This window comes from Amblyomma maculatum, unplaced genomic scaffold (assembly GCF_055883805.1).
Source record: "Amblyomma maculatum isolate TAMU_Amacu unplaced genomic scaffold, ASM5588380v1 scaffold_19, whole genome shotgun sequence".
In the NCBI taxonomy this organism is placed as follows: Eukaryota; Metazoa; Arthropoda; class Arachnida; order Ixodida; family Ixodidae; genus Amblyomma; species Amblyomma maculatum.
Window position 1 is genome coordinate 10,166,033 of NW_028146744.1, and position 13,024 is coordinate 10,179,056.

At 45.6% G+C, this 13,024-nt stretch overlaps 1 long non-coding RNA gene across 1 annotated transcript; it reads left to right on the forward strand.

The window, feature by feature from the left end:
* The first annotated feature begins 1,397 nt into the window (after positions 1-1,397).
* Positions 1,398-4,684, forward strand: LOC146171667 (uncharacterized). Its single transcript, XR_014702799.1, has 2 exons — positions 1,398-1,750; positions 1,846-4,684. It is a non-coding gene; the product is annotated as an uncharacterized LOC146171667 (long non-coding RNA).
* The last annotated feature ends 8,340 nt before the right edge of the window (positions 4,685-13,024 follow it).

The window sequence follows — 13,024 nt, forward strand, 5'->3', positions numbered from 1 at the left end:
CATGTATCACCCTGTTCACATCCATGACATCGCACCTGAGGGCCTTCCCTACTTCCCAGATCATCTCATTAGCCCTCAGTACTTGGTGGGCTACATACGGGCCCTGTCCCTTGACTGCCGGCACTGTGCACAGCACTATGTGCACATTCTCAGCTGCGGCCCGTAGCTTCGCCACCCCTGTTCGTATCTGCCTGCCTAGGTTTTGTCCTCTGTTCTTCAGCACGTCATTTACTCCGGCATGGATGACTACCAGATTGTCTCCTCTATTTTCCCACAGCATATCCCTTGTCCTCTCCACTACCTGCCCAAAACACTCGCCCGGCCTGCTTTCCACTTGTACTTTCTCAGTAAACTTCACTGTCTTTAATACTGCCTTTTTAATTCTCGCGACATTAGAGCTCCCTACCACCCATACCCTCTTGCTGCCGGCTCCTGTCTCTTCCCTGTCAGTGGTATCCAGTCCCTGCTGTCTCGACCCCTGTGTCCCCTCTTCCCTCCGGTTACCATCGGGGCTCGTGTCCCCCATAATCGCTACATTCTCCCTGCGCGCCCCCTGTGCCGCGTCCGCCCCCCCGTCGTCCAGGTTGGCATTACTGCCTGCATTCTTGTGGAGTGCCTTCCGTCCCTCTGCCTGTCTCCTTGTCCACTCTTCCACCTGATCTTCCAGTCTGCTTGCCTTATCGCGTACCTCTCTCAACTCGCGCTGTAGGTTCTCCACCCTGACGCCCCACTCCTTCTCGACTCTTGTCTCAAACTCCGCCCTTCTCTTCCTTTCCTCCTGAAGCTCCTTCCTCATCCGTTCTACCTCCTTGGTCAGCTCCCCCTCTACTTTCTCCACCGCCGTGCATATTTTGCATTTCAAGCTGGCCTCCTCAGCTTCCATCATGCTCTCAAACCCTGTCTCGTCCAGGAAGCACCAGCGCTCACACGTTCCGCACTGGACGAGATCCCCAGGATCCCCACCCTTTGCTTTCCTGGTCGGCCGCCCCATAGCCTCAACTCTGCGACAGAATTCGCCTTGCTCAGAAAATTTTTCCGGACTAGGCCTAAATACTTTTTCCTAGCGCTGTTCTATGTTATTTAAGCGATTTAAGTCATATATGTTTTCACTTCCCTGTCTCTGATCTTAAGCTAAATTATAATCTAAATTTGCCGCCACTATACGATTACATATAAAAACTGGTAAAAGAAAAGTACTCAGCTTCGGCTTCGGTCGTCCTTCGGCATGGAATGCTCATAGTAACATTTTTTTTACGAAGTGTCTAAAGGTACGTCCGACGTAGTCCGACGGATCCATTCGATTCTCGTAAAGATACGGCGGACGTCGATATACAGGCTCATGGCTATATGCACGTCGAACGCGGCCCATTCCGCTTGCTACGCGTGAATGGATCTCATCCTCTATGATATCAGCTAGCCGCGACTCTCGATGAGGTGCTACGAAGAGTGCATCCGTTCTAACATAGATCACGGTCTTCACTTAGTGTTGTGTACGGCAAACATCGCTGTCAAGCACATAGCTGCAGGCGATATGCTACGTACTGCACCAGCTCCACCAGCTGGCATCGAGATACGCACATTCCCGAGCAGCTTTCGCTTCGCACTAAACTATCACCCCGATCTGCCCGTAATGCGAGCGAGCTATTCCTAGCATTTACGCTGTCTTAGGTCCTGCATCGACCTCTGAAGATCTAGCGCCGGCACAACACACACACACCTCGTCGTGCAGCTGAACATTCGGCAGTCCAAAGTATGTATGTGAAATGGCATTGTGCTCGTTCCTCACATGCAGACCGAGGAAACAGGACGTTTTTAGCTAAATTCTTCGTTTAAATTCTACCTCAGAGCCGTGGCAGAAGACATGCCGAATCTACTAGAGGCCTGCACATCGACTCGTCGAGGCGAAGACCTACTGCACCGCACCGCAAGAGTGCACAACCGGAAAGCCGGAAGCGTGAATGATCCGAATTCCCTGTGAACAGCAATGTTCTTTGGTATATAGGGGATTACTAGACTAAAGTGCTTAGGCTGCATCTTTTTCTTGTCGTTGAAGTTTGCGTACATGTAGTTTAAACCCCCGCATGCTCGAGGTTAGCGTGACCCGACTGAACGGCCGCGCAGCTTTCAAACGATCGGGATCGATATGCATGCATCGCCGGGCTTAGGTACGCGGTAGAAAATGTGCGCTGCACATTTCGTTGAAGAAGCTGACTCTTGGAATTTTGCAGAGTGTGCCATGCAAGCGATCGTTGCTACAACCACGCATCCATGTTCCCACGGCTGGCCTACCCCGAGGCGCATAAATGTTCAACCGTGGACGTATCAATGATCGAAGAGAGGACAGATTTTCACAATATTGGGCGCGAAATCGATAGCTACCAGTGCTCAGTGTTAGAGAAATTCTGCCTTGATCATGCGCAATTCAGTGTTTCAGGTGTGGTCAGTAGCTATACAAGTTTGAACAGTTCGCCTTTCAAGTCAGCGGCGCCAGCGATGGATCGGCGGAGCGATTTTCCACGCTACACCGCTGTCTTGCTAGAAAGCCTATCTAGGCGGCGTTTGACATTCACCTGCTTTTTGTTGGCCCCGTAATTGAAAGCAACGCCTTCAAAAACGCGTTAAATGTTCAAAAATGTATTCTTTTCAACAGTTTCACTGCAGGCTGTCAAAGCAGGCGGACGTTGATAAAACAGTTGAGCACTCCAGTCTTTAGAAATCTGTACAATCACCTTCAGTTTGTAAAATTATTGGAATAGGTCACTTTCCGATCGCTGGGACATAGACCCTCATGACAGCGCTGTCACGTGAATAAGGACCACACCAGGCCGAAAGCTTGTCTCATATAACATAGCTAACCAAGGTATACCTTACTACAGCATTGTGTTGATTTTTATGGTGCCTAAGCGACTAATGCTGCCATGCACCAAGAACAAAATTTAATGTATTTATTTTGTGTGTAATGACTAAAATGTTCTTTAGGATGTAGCTTGTTTAGGAACATTTTAGGAAACCAAAAATGCAGGAAATTTGCACGTCTCTCCTAGGATCATGCTGGGATGGAAATGGATCTGTTGGAAATTGTACAAAATGTTTCCTCTTTTCTCGACTCTGGCGCATGTGTAAGGTATGGTTTATTGTTAGTTCATCTCCACACTCCTTGCATATTGGTTTGTCCTCTTTCATAAGTATGAAGCTGTGTGTGAGGCTTGGGTATGTGTTTTGTGAAGATGAGCTAAAATGTCCTCCATGTTGTGTTTTTGATTACTGCATGATTTCCATTCCTTAATGACAGGTTTGACAAGTATAGTTTGTAGTTTATTTCAATGTTTCAAAAATCCTGCCATTTCACTCTCACTTTTCTTTGTACAAGCTTCTTGGTATCTTCATGCAGCATATTCACCCTCTGTAATTTAGCATTGCGTCAAGGTAACCTGGTTATTTCTTTTCACCCTTCAAGACTACTGTCCCGATTTCATAAAGTTTCTGACGACAGGAACTCCTTGGAAGTCATAGAAATAAATGAGATCCACAATCATGAGCTATCTAGGGTATGCATATACATGTCCATCGCTCAGTGGAATGGCGTCAGCACGCTGTTAGAACAGGTCTTGAGATAACAACAACCATTGTCTGAGGTGGCCCTTTAATGGGCATTGAAATGCTATGTAACTACAGGTACTGATAGAACTCTTGATCATGTTATGTGATGATGCGATCCTTGCATGAATATAGGTATACATTTCAGAATCTGCAGTGCACCACTTGACCATTTGCCACCAGTTTGTGTGAAAATGTATTTTTCATGCATGTTAACCAGTGTTTAACAGATGACCCCTGTGCACAAGCCAAAAGTGCCACGAGCCAAATGTCACGAGGCCACACGACATGGCAGGAGCTGTTAAGCCAAGCTTACAAAGTTATATTTGAAATATTTCATCTTCAACGTTTCAGCTCCAATTAAGAAAGGTTGAGGCTTACAGAGGTCTATGCCAGGTTGTCTATCACCTAACAGGGCAGCCTACGACCGTATGCTAATGAGTATATCTGAGATAACAGACATGAATTAAGGAATTAGTAGTAATGTTTGTAGCAAAGGGCATGTAAATTAACGAGAATCCACAGTGGGATCTGCAGACAAGAACCATTAACGCTGGCACACCATACCCTTACAGGTGGAGATTAGGAGTCTCCCTAATTTTTTGTCTGCTCAAAGCTTGTCATTTCCTTCGTTCTTCCAGATGAGGAAGATGTGAAAATGATAGCATCTAAAATGCCAGAGACCATCGTTAACAAGGATGCTGATCCCAACAGCGTAAAAAGGAATTTCAGAAAAGATGGGTGACTAGTAATGCTGGCAACAGTTGAAACTAAGTGGAAAGGCATGAAATTGAAATGCAACATATGCAGAGATATGTTGCGATACGACCAGTCTGTGGTGTGCGACATCTGTCTCCGTTAGTTCCATCAAGTGATTGGCCAAAGCAGATGGGGCTTGTGGTTTTGTGATAAGTGCAGTGTAGTAGCATAGATGCAACCTTGCCCATTAATAATTCGAGTGGAGTAAGTGCATTGTTTTGTTTTGTTCATGGTTTCCATGAAAACATTATGAGAAATTTTTTCCTAGAGAATGTTTGCTGAAATGTGAATATAATGTGCAATAAAACTAGTGTTTTCTTGCTGTTTACTTTTCCTTGTATACATTAGTTCTATGAAGAAAACCACAGGCTAGAAAGAAATGTAATGGCATGCATTTTGATACTTGGCCCCGTTGTGCTAGCTCAGTAGTTAGAGTGCTTGGCTGCTGAACCCAAAGATGCAGATTTGGTTCCAGCCACAGCAGGGACATTTTAATAGAGGCGAAACAATAGGCCGTCATGCACCGTGCGGTGTCAGTGCATGTAAAAGAACCCCAGATGGTCGAAATTATACCGGAGCCCTCAACTATTGTGTTCCTCATAGCCGTAGTTATTTTGGGATGCTAAACCAGATATATATCACATCATACTCTGAGTAAGATGCTATTCATGGTCAGTTAATCATACACTAAATGATCAATTTTTTTTCTGCATGGTACAGCAGCTGTTGTACAATTTTACTTTAGCCTTCATGAAGAATATCACACTGGCTCCACATGGCCTTCTGTTGACCCTTGATATGCGTCACAATCACACACCCGAGTATGTATTTGTCTAAAGGCACCTATGCATGCAAGGAGGGGACCGTTACTTTCCCCTTGTCAGAACTGAAATGCATGATCCACATCATTTCTGTAATTCAACTGCTTGCTATTTGAACTGTCCAGCATTGATGCAAGTTTCAAAGAACTGCAATTAGCAAATTAATCTAAGCAGCAAACCATGCCAAGAACTGCTTCGGTTTCATCTTTAGCAACTGTTTGGGAACTAAAATTAGCCAAATGTTGCAAAACATAGATGAGAGGTTACAAAATCTAAACAATGCAGCCTACCTGTGGCATGTAGGGTTTCACATCCTAAAGTGACATATGTAGCTATGAAGAATACCGTAGTGGAGAGCTCCAGACTAATTTGACTGCCTGGGCTTTGTACTTTGAATTGACATCTTGCAGAAAACAGAAGCATTTGCATTTCACCTGCACCAAAGTGCGACTGCCATCACTGGTATTAAACATCACGACCTTGGGGCAAGTAGCCTAACGTGCCACTAAGATGTCGCAGCGTGTACGTACATGCTATACATGTCAACCTTTCTAGCATTAAAGCTGTCACATGCATGGCAGATATTCATGTTCAGCTTTGGACTGACAAGTTTAAAAGTGTACTATTTGTGTTTGTCTAGCATGAAAAACAAAGGAAACTAAGGAAAAACGAAAAAAAAAATAAACATAATATGTTGAAAAAGCATTAGTCATTAACACATAAAGCATATTCGTTCCTTTATTAATGATAAAGTGGCCTTCAACAATAGTACAAAGCCTGAACATTTAGAAAGGTGCTGTGCCAGGCAGCTATTTTACAGAAACCTGAACCATTTCACCTGTAGTAATACGCATCCCGGCGGTGTGGGCTGGGCACTTATTTTTCGGTTCACTCCAACATGCGAAAACTGCATCGTGCATTCCCATTTTCCGAGTTTTGAGCTCTGTAGTACAGGCTAACAAATTGTCGATGACTTATTTTCGTCTGATTGTTGCACAGCGCGTGTAAATAAATTACCACTGCACCTATTAAACACTGACATGCACGTGCAACATCGCCGATCATAAACGGACACACTGATGTCCGTCCGGACATCGGCGCACTCATCACAGCACTCTTCGTAGTCTCACACAGCACTCTAGTAGGACGTAATCCGTAATCACAGCATCTCACGGTAAGCACAAACCACACCTCCAGTTGTACAACAAACACGAATGACGCGATGCTTGGGCTAGAGACACGCCGGCGGTGCCCAGCTTTTTCAGCGCAGCTTGTACTACGTAGAACTTGCAGCACCAAACCTCAATGCGAGCAGAAAGCGATGCGTTACGTGACGCATCTCATCACAGATGGAAGTGAGGAAACTTTGAAGAATCAAAACTACATAATTACATAACGACCGTCGTAGACGTTAATCCACATAATAACGAGGACCAAATGAGCGGGCGTGCGGGCCGCGGGCTGGCCGTCAACACCGCGATTACATGCGCTTGCGCTCTGGTCGTGCTTGCCACCCTGCCGCGGTCCAACTCACGTAAACCTATCATCATGCCATCACGTAGTATATCACCCATTCTAGGCACTATTCTTGCCACTGTACTATTCTTTGTAATTTCACATTTCATGCATGCAGTATGTAGTACATACTTCTTGCACCTCGCACGTAGTACACCTCATACCAACTTCGATTTGGCTACATATGGCTACCATGTTGTTGCTACAACCACATCTGAGTCCGGCTTTCCCGACGGATCCCAAGGCCCATATCGGAGAAAAATGCGTTGGGTCCGTCGGAAGAACCCTACCGATCGGGTCCGTCCGCCGTACCTCTGAAAAATATTTCCCGGATCCGTCGGACGGATCCCAAAGAAAAACGCACCGGGTCCGTCGGACGTACCTTTAAGACCATTGATCGGGTCCGTCCGACGTACCTTCAGCCACAGCCTTTAATATTTGACACAAACGTGGATATCCTGCCTCAAAGACATGACCCCCAAATGTTATCTAAATGGTGGTCCGGGGCGTAGTCTCAATTCGATGGCCTATAAAAAGGCACATATATAAGGAAGACAAGGTTTAAGCTGTGGGCTCATTGTAGCTATGCGCCTATTATGATCACGTAATATATATTTTATTGCCTTTTCGCCTTTGTCCTTCATAGCAGACGTCCACAACCTTTGAAATAGAAAGTAGTAAGAGCTAATGTTCTTGAACCCTAATAATTTTAGCACACCACATTAGTGTGATTAGTACAACTTCTTTCTTCTGCCTTTAACATAGGTTTAGGGCGACACTGACGCGCTGGGATACAACGAAGTGGGCTACTCTCTTCATTGCGACGTTGACAATGTTTGCACGTCATGCATCGCCGTCAGTAATGTGTTACGTGCGACCTTTGAATAGCGAAAACACCATGCTGCGCAAGGGTTATCGCATTCGGCTACTGAGCCAAAGTGCTGAGAATGGAAATTCCGGCCAGTTCTGGGCACGCTGCTCTTTGCATGCATGTTATCCGATCTTTTGCATCCTGCTGCTTGCTATGTACTATTCCGTCTAAACGCCATGGTACGCGTGAAAGATAATTTATAAACTTGGTGGAAGAGAATGCGACCGCGGTTTTTAGCTGCATCCGTGGCCCATACATGCCCACGTACAATAAGTGGTCCCATTTAGTCCTGGTTGCCCAGACCACAGTCGGAAAAATATATAACGACATGCATCCCGGCGCGTTTAGATGTTCGTGCACAAATACATTCGTATACGCGCCGAAAATGCCTAACAAGGGCGCAATGATGGGTGGTAGTGCCGTCAAAATAGACGGCCACCACTCATGGCAACATCTTACGAGAAATATTGGCGCGATTTCTGCATACAGGCTGAACACACACGCAGTACTTTCAGAAAGTGCAAAATATAAAACAAATAATCTATATGAATAAAATTTATGCCACGAAAATTATTAAAGAAAAGGAAAGGAAATGTTGCGAACGGAAGAAAACGCGAGATGGATACTTATGATTTTCCTCAATACATACCGATACCTTGTAAACACATTGTTTTAATATCGTCCACGACAATTCCTCCCTTTTATAATAAACTCGCGTTATAATTACGCTCTGCGTTATAAAGGGGGCAGGGGATTGGGAATCCCCACAACATTTCTGTATTTAAAATACCACCTAGTGCTGTTTTTTTTTTTCTGCCTACTTCGAAAGTAGTCAACATAAACTAACATTTAAATATTGCTTAAACTCTCAGGTGCCAGCGGGGAAGTTTTCAAGCATTGCGAGAATGGCCTGACCGAAATGCTAACGAGGTAGCCTTCGCGTAGCACTTTTTACCGGACAAAAATGAAAGCCTGAGAAGTTTAAAAAATACGACATGACAGCTTGCTTTGTGCATCTGAATGTGCTGTGATTACAGTGCTCTTCTCTGCCACTCAATAAAGTGCCGCCACATTCGCTTCTGCACTGCTCATGGCAGAGCTTTGCTTTGCTGCTGGTTGTGAGGTAATTGTCAGCTGCACTAATACTCTCGTTTCTAAGATACGAGAAAACATTTTATGAGATTGCTTGTTCTTGATAGAAAAATTTCAGGGGAACACTTAGGTCAGGTCACCTTACATGCAGCAAAGCGGAAGCATTTTGGTCGCGCTGCTACGATACTTTGAACGCTCCTGATTCCTCGACAGAGACTCTGTCTATAGAGGGAGAAGGGCACTCTCTCTCTTTGGTCTCCTGATAGAGGGAGGAAAAGAGACGAAGGGGAAAGAGGGGAGGAGCTTTCTCACTCTTACACATCACCGACTTTATCATCGGCGCACACCTTCTGCCGATGCCACTCTTGAGCTGTTAAAGGCTTTCACCTTAAAACACTTCAGTGACACATCTGGGCAGAAAGATATCTCGCTAAGCATGAGGGCAGTACTTAAATCAGTGGATTTTTGGCAGAGAAATGGCACAAAGGTGTCTGTTTCTCTGTTGTGCACGGATGTTTTGGAGCTTCAGTCAAATCCCGATATAATGAATCCCGCAGGAGCGCAAAAAAATTATTCGTTATTTTGAAATATCGTTTTAATGAAAAATTTGCGATTATAAGCCAGTGGTCATACCTAAGTATGAAAATGACATACCTTGGCAGTAGGCACATGTGTAGACAAGTAAAACCTCAAGTGAAAATGTTGCACTAACTCAGAGCTGATTTATTTGAAGAAATCAATTATTTTCTTCTGCTGCGTGCAACAAACACGACTGCGCACTACATTACACCACTACAGCACATACACCTTCCACTTTCCGGAACACCTCACTCATTTCATGCGTGATTGCATCGAGCGATGAAAGTACAGACTTTGTCCATGTGCAAAAAAAAAAAAAACAAAACAAAACAAAAAAAAAAAAACATCAAAGGTCTCTATGACCCCATCTTCAATGCTCCCTGAACTTTGAAAATCTTGTCTCGGTCTTTCATAATGATCGCGGCAGTCGATGGGGCAATGCTCGCTGTCTGTAGAGGCCGAATCACTTTTTCCCTGCGTCGATTTCTTGCAGTGAAAGCAGCTGCGTTCATATCTTCTTGGCACTTCGCTGGCTAATGTCTCCAATCTCGCACAAACTTCGCAATAAGATAATCTGCGGCAAAAAAAACAACAACTAAAATACCGCCCCGCATGCGTGAACGACCCGAGCCGCGTATGGCACACAACACAGGAAGAAAAAAACGCAGGCAGCTAGGCCTGCTGGCTACTGCAAGGTATATGTACAATGGTAGCGAAGGTTCCATAGGCTCCCATTGGTCCAAAAAATGGCGGCTCATGGGCACCGCCATATTGGGGGGCAACTACGTATGAGTGACGTTGAATGACGTCACGCATACGTATGTTTTTAGCGCGAATTTTAAAGTGGTCTTTTTAAAGAACCCGCCTTTTCAAGCCGGTATCTCATGAAGGTTGCCTTTCAGTGCGCACCAACCTTTTCCAGTCAAATGTGCTCGAGTTCCTGCTAGTTATGGCCTTGGTAATGTGCAATTCGGAACCCAATGAAAGTTACTGGCAAAGAAGGCAGCATAGAAAGGCAGCAACACTTTCAGACGCTGGCTTATCTTGGCTGGCTAAGAATGCAATCATGCATGATTCGTAGGGGAAACCTTTGTGGAAATACTGGTGCTACTACTTTTGAGTACAAGGTATGATGCACAAAGCACAGGCTCAAGTGCACAGTTTGCAATACAGTGTACGGCAAGTATGGTTTTCATATTCATGCTTTATTACAGCAACCAAACAAATACAGTGATAAAGCACACCAACAAAAAATACACGTCACAGGCAGCTCAAGCAGTAGTTTCTTTAAGCTGGCTATTCATCTTAATGGTCACAGTGCGGATAGAAAAAAGCCCTGCAGTTCCACGAACGTTGCCAGGTAGGAAATTGAAAAGCATAGAAGACAGTGCTGCTTCAATTGAGGCAAACATGACATGACATAAGTAGGCGCATCAACACGGGTCGCAGCTTTTTTGACGACAGATACGCAGACGGTTCGAAGTGCTTGAAAAAAAACCCCGCAAGTCTCGCAGCTGCCATGGTGTCTTCTTCTCCAGGCTGACGTTGTGGTAGCACCCACGCTCACGCTCGGCACCTGGACGTGATGCAACGTGCACGTTATTCACAATTGCGCCGTAAGGAATACTGCATACTCCAAACGCCAATGCGTCATTATTCCTGTCAATGCTAACTGCAGTACATTATATTTCCATTATATCTGAACTATGGTAGTAAATGCTCGCCCCAAGCTCTCAGCGCCTAAGAGTGCGGTTACGTACGCTCGTCCTCATGGCATGCGGGTAGCTATACTTTTCTATGGTTAAGATTGACGAGAATGAAGTGCGTTTAAAGTTACCCTAACGGTCATGCATATGCAGGATAGCAATAAGAAGACAGGCAGTAACTCCTGAGTGAATTCAGTTAAAGCACCCTCAAGGCCGCGCATATACACGTGGCTGAATTTTGATACTACCAGTTGCGAGGATCAAATTGGCTTCGCGGTGTTGGAAAACTATACAGTGTTGTTCTCAGACTTGTCAGGCAGCACAATTGGTTTTAAATTGGCCTTCCGGTCAGTGGCATGCGCGTGGTTGCTCCTGAGAGCCCGGTATCAAGTTAACGCTGGTGATAGCCGGCTGCATGAAACTCACCATAAATCAGACAAATGGTGGGCCTGGGGGGCCTCCTTCGCACAGCTCAGCACTTAAAGTGTGTGCCCTGTAGTGTATTACATAAATATCACCGAAAAAATGAAGCCACGTGCGCACGAACTGGTTACAGAAACAGAAGCCCAAACAAACAGAAACAGAAGAAACAGCCCAACGAAAGCATTCGGAGCATACCTAGAGCAGACGCCTTGTAGCAGACGACACTGACAACAGCTCACCTGTGAAAGTCCAGCGGGAAGCGGTGTAGCTTGACACCGACGCCACTGTCCATGCTGTCGCAATGTGCCACGGCGCATCGTTTCTTCACACGCCGCAAGCTCATCTTGAAATAAAGCGCTAAGCGCTTCAAGAGAACAGCGCGAAGCGTGCAAAGACGGAAAAAGACTTCGCACTGGCCGCACGTCGAAGGAAACGACAAAAACCGAGAAAACTGCCGCAGCGGTGCGGCGGGGTGCAAATTTTACAAAACGGTGACAGAGACGCGACGCGCAAGGACGACGAAAACTTCGCAAAAGGGGCATTTCGAGACTGGCGATAAGAAACCGCTTCGTGAGCTCCCGCGGCCACTGTGGCTGGGTGCCGAAACAAGGCCTGCAAAGTCAAGCTGCAAATGCACCGCACACTCATCAACAGGGGGCGTAACAAGAACGTTGCAAAAAATTAAAAATGGGGAGTAATATTTTGCTAAAATAGTTTACCTATTTTATAAAACGTGGCATTAAAATGTGTATTCCTTTATGTTGTTTTATAGCGTTTTTATTTGTGCTTTTGAATTTCATTATCTAAGTGTTTTGGCCCCCCCAAAGTGGCTGTGCTGCTGTCGCGCTGGACCGTTTTTGGGCCCAGCCTTCGCTACCATTGTACATATACCTTGGCTACTGCGTAATAAACTATAGCTATGGTGGCTAGAAAGGTTAGGTGACGCGGGCTGGCCGCGAGCGCCGCTCCTACATTTCATGCCTCTCGTAGGTGGCGCTGCTCTCAGCACTTCGATAGTGTTCCTGTATAGTGTTCCTGTAGGGAGCATATACAGGAACACTACACTTCGATGCATGCTCTGCTCGCGCTGGGGCACGGCCGGTCTCGAGGCAGAGCGCGCGCTCCCCCTCAAGACGGGCCGTGGCTGGGGTAAACTTTGGTGCGATTGCAGCGCAGTCATACCAACAAAATGTTAAAATTATTGTTACCACTTGAAATATTTTAACCAGGTAAGCAAAATAGGCAAGTCAGGAGTGACGTCGACTGCTAATATGCTCTTTGGCACCGTGAAAGCGGGCGATGCGGCTGTGCCGGTTGTTTTGCTTGTCGTGCTACTAAATGCTGCTTAAATGAAGAAGTTTTGGTCTGAAGATGCATTACATCATTTCCCGATGGGCACAGTGGTCGAAGTTATAAAGCTAAATATTTTGGTTTGGTGTCGTGAGTTTTAAAAAAGCCAAAGCGACTCGGGCTGAGGGGCGTTGCAGTCGAAGATTGCAGAGAATGCAGATGACAAGCGATTATTTAACGTGCGGTTACGTCGCATAGTACGCAGGCATCAGGCTAATTTCTATTCTTTGTTGTCTGCGAATTTCCGGTGCGTCTAAAGTGGGAAAGTGCAATTTTTAGCCAGATGATAGCCAGAACGTGCAACATGCGAT